Below are 4,604 nucleotides of genomic sequence, written 5' to 3'. Positions count from 1 at the left end.
GACAACTCTAGCAATTAGGATTTTGGGTTGATTTCAATGACACCATTTCACTTGGTCTTGCTAACTTTTAACTTTGCTAATCTTCAACCCACCTTTTTATCTTTTTTAAAAAACAAAAATTTTCATATAAAATACAATATTAAAGCAAGCTGACAACTGCTTTTTCTTTTTTAAATTATTTTCCTTATTTTTAGTATGTGTGGGAAAGGAGCCCCTCAGAGACTAGATACAGAAAATGTCTGGCCCCACAATGGAATATTACTGGAGTTAGAAGCAGCTTTATGAACCTTCAATGTGGGTGCTTGGAACCAGGCCTTATCCTCTTCAATGGTAGTCTGTGACATACTGGTAACCACTGAGCCATCTCTCCATCCCAAACTGCTTCTTTTAGTGAAGAAATGAAAACCTGATTTAAAATTGTATCACATTACCTTCTTTGGACTATCACAAACAACAGATGCTGGGAAAAAAAAGATTAAAACAGGTTGAAGATTTAGTAATTAAGATCTAAACGCCATGCACAGTGCAACCTCTAAGAGCCACCTCAGCCTTCAGTCAGATTTGATGAAGCAAAGTAATGGAGCCACCCTGGGGGGGGGGGATGTTTTCAAAAAATTGGACACAGTATTCCCCACCAGTTTACAGAGCAAATACAGAGCGTTGTCCCAAAACTATTGTAATTCAAGCCTGGACTTTCCTTAAATGTATTTTTACTGTTTGTTCTAATTTGTTTTTATGTTGGATAAACTCATGATCCAACAATGATGGTTTTATTTATTCTGTCTCACAGGGACTTATAGTCTATCATGAAGGGAAATCAGGGCAGGAACCCTGGCAAGCAGGAACCTGGAAGCAATGAATATCCTAGGAGACCATGGAAGGAAGGCCCTTTCCTTGCTTGACTCCCCATGGTTGAACTAGACTTTTTTTCATCGGCAATGGGGAGGGGTGGGGAGGACTCCCTACCCATAAGGAAGGGGGGGATTTTGCCAAATTCATTGAGAAATCTCACATCAATAATTAATCAAAAAAAAAAAAAAAAAAAAAAAAAAAACAATGAGATTACAGGCCAATCATTCTAGAAAAAAAAAAAAAAAAAAAAAAAAAAGAATTCTTCTTTGAAGATGAGGCCTCACTTTGTGAGGTTGACAAACAAAAAAAAACAAAAAATCTCAAACAAGAGAAAACTCAGCATGCTGTTCTCTGACATTTCCTGTATCTCACTTCCCTTAGTTAGAGTGGGGCCCAAAAGCTTCTGAATCACGTTGGGATGCTTAAGGACACTAATGCAGTTACACACTTTTCTCCCATTTAATTTATCTTAGACATTTTATTCCAGCAAACCTTCAGAGGGCAGAGGGGAAATTCCAGTCACCCCTATCGATTTTACCCTGCCCTGCTGTACATCAGCCAATGGCAAAATTTTAGTGCAGGTTTTTTTTTTTCTTTTAAAGTTCAGGGACACAGTGTTTTTGAACAGAAAGAACTGCAGTACATCCATTATTAGAAACCAAATAGCTTTGAGAATAGGTTTGATGTTTATTTTTTTAAAGAACATTTTTTAAGATTTATTTTATGTATATGGGTACACTGTAGCTGTCTTCACACACACCAGAAGAGGGCATCAGACCTCATTACAGATGGTTGTGAGCCACCATGTGGTTGCTGGGAATTGAACTCAGGACCTCTGGAAGAGCAGTCAGTGCTCCTAACCGCTGAGCCATTTCTCCAGCCCTTGATAATGTTTCTTAATAAATTCATCCTAAAATTACAGGGTAAAACAACACTTGCTTCCAAATTGTAAACAGTTATGAAGCCATTCAGTAACAATTAATATTTCACTCCTGGTTTGTGATGCTTGTACATGTCTCATGCTGCCATGTTTAAAAGAAGAAAAGATGTTTTACCTCCATGAAAGTTGTAGTGAATACATTTTTTGAACAAGTTCTAGTGATGACTGCATTCATCAGACTTCAAGGCAAAGGAAAAGGAGACTCATACCTTTCAAATTCTTTTTAATACTACAACTGAGGAACCTTAGTTTAGAAATGGTTAACATATTCCAAGAAAAAAATCTTATAGGCTTCAGTGAGTGTCTCCTAAGAAATAGGTAATCCCATTAAAGTCATAGGCTCATGGATTTATGTCAGCATTTTACAGTACCTGTCTGCATAAAATATATTCTAGTGATGAAGTGTGTGTCATTATCAGGTAAGTCTTTGCAACTTAGTCGTGTTTGGGTTGTAAAGTAAGCAAAAGAATTAAGAATTAAGAATCCTGTTGTAGCCAGGTGATGCGGGGCACATCTTTAATCCCAGCACTCTGGACGTCTCTGAGTTCGAGGCCACCATGCTCTACAAGGCAAGTTCCAGGAAATCAAGGCTACACAGTGAAATCCTGTCTTGGAAAAAAATCCTGGTGCAATAAAGTGTTTAATCAGGGACAGCAAGGTGGCTCAGCTTAAGCCACTTGCCACTGAGTATAATGACCCGAGTTCAATTCCTGGGACACATATGATGGAAAGAGAGAAGTAACTTCCTCGACTTGTCTTCTGATCTCAGCATGCACTACTGAGGTCTACACACACACACACACACACACACACACACACACACACACACACACACGGAAGCGGGGGAGAGATTCGCATGTACACAAGTGCAATTAAAATGGAGCATAGATCCATAGAAATATGAAATGGACAACAAACACATAAAATAGAGATGATTTGACATAAAATAGCAAGGAATGAGTAAAAGCAATGTTTGAAGAAACTGTTTTTTTTTTTTTTTCACTGTTCAAGGTTTATTTGGTGTTTTCCTTGGCATGACACTTGAGTGGTTGGTTCCGTCATCCATATGCAGATCTTACATTTCACATAATATTGCAATGTACACCACAAACACATATAATACAGAAAATATCCTGTAGAACATTTATGCACAAGATATGCATGATGGACTTACACACTGGAGCCAGGTTATAACTAACTGGGAACTCATGGCCTAGGCTTGTTTGGTGAGGGTGCGGAGCACAGCAATGCAGCAGGCTCACAGGGTAATCAAAGCCTGCACGCAGTTGGCAGTGTGTCTTGGAGACAGTGGGACTGTCACACTAACCAGGTTACCACTGCACAAGTACCACTTAGCAGGGTAGAGCTGTGGAACTGAGATTTTCCCCAGACCACCTCAACCCAACTGGACTAACCACAGCTCAGATGAGAAGTGTGTGGTCTCCATAGAAACCCTGCTGCAGCCTGGACAGTGAAGGGCTAGGACACTGGGAAGACTTTAGAACTGCAGCTCCTTCTGGATTCCCCAGAGGGTATCTGCACTCTCTTCAGGCCCTCGTCAGGAGTCAGTGTCACCTTCACAACATCTGAGATTCCATTTTGTCCCAGGATACATGGGACGCTGAGGAAGACGTCCTCATTGGTTCCATAGAGACCCTTAATCATGGTGGGAATGGGATGCACCCGCCTAAGGTTCTTTATTATGTTCCCGGCCAAGTCAGCCACGGAAAGGCCAATGGCCCAGGATGTGTAACCCTTCAGCTTGATCACTTCATGTGCACTGTCAACCCCCTGCTTGTGAGCCTCCTTCACTGCTCCTTGTCTGCATCCGTGCCCAGTTCTGGGTTCAGAGACTTCAGGGAGATGGGGCGACGTTCACACCACTCCGCACAGGCACAGCGGGGTCGCCGTGCTCTCCAGGACCCACCCGTGACAGCTCAGCGGGTGAACTCCCAGCCTTTCTCCCATCAGGTAACAGAACCGAGCCGAATCCAGATTGCAACCACTTCCAATAACTCTGTTTTTGGGGAAGCCACTGATTCTCCAAGCCACGTAGGTCAGGATATCCACTGGATTTGAGACGATGAGCAGCTTGCACTGTGGACTGTATTTGACCACGTTCAGAATGAGGAACTTGAAGATGTTCACGTTTCGCTGGACCAAATCGAGCCGGCTCTCTCCCTCCCTCTTGCTGATGGGCCCCCGCCGTGATAATGGCCAGCTTGGAGTTCGCAGTCACACTATAGTCTTTGCTGGAGACAATTTTTGGTGTCTTAAGGAAAAGGCTGCCAGTGCTGGAGATCCATCATCTCTCCCTTTAGCTTGTCTTCCATGACATCAACAAGGGCAAGCTCATCAGCCAAGCCCTTCATTAAGATACGGAAGGCACAGCCGTGCCAACAGCACCAACCCCAACAACTGTAATCTGTTCTGGGGGACCTGTTCTTCCTTAAGAAGATTCACAATCAGCTGGTCCTTGAGGGCTGTCATCTTGGACTTTGAATCTTTTGGGACCGCTTAGTGGGGGACGACGGGCTGAAGAAACTGTCTTAATATTTCAGACTACAAACAAATCATGAGTCATATATAAACAAAATAAAATAAAGTCCAAAGTGAGCTGCTTTTATCAGAGAAATACCAAAATATCAAATTCAAAGAGAAACTTCCAGGAGCTTCAAATTAGGAAAAAAAGACATAGCTTCTTTATTAAAAGGCTCCAAGTAAGTATATGTATTACAAAATATGGAAAGCAGAATATAACGGGACACCTAAGGGAAGAATGACAGCTAGCCTGAATGTATTCGTTGGTAGG

The 4,604-nt window shown here is 41.9% G+C and overlaps 1 pseudogene across 1 annotated transcript; it reads right to left on the bottom strand.

The window, feature by feature from the left end:
• Positions 1–2,777: 2,777 nt before the first annotated feature.
• LOC116908878 lies at positions 2,778–4,309 on the bottom strand (annotated as a pseudogene). Its single transcript, XR_004389036.1, has one exon. The product of XR_004389036.1 is annotated as an L-lactate dehydrogenase A chain-like (transcript).
• Between the last annotated feature and the right edge of the window lie 295 nt (positions 4,310–4,604).

Source organism: Rattus rattus, chromosome 9 (assembly GCF_011064425.1).
Source record: "Rattus rattus isolate New Zealand chromosome 9, Rrattus_CSIRO_v1, whole genome shotgun sequence".
Classification (NCBI taxonomy): domain Eukaryota; kingdom Metazoa; phylum Chordata; class Mammalia; order Rodentia; family Muridae; genus Rattus; species Rattus rattus.
This window is presented reverse-complemented; position numbering and strand designations above follow the sequence as displayed.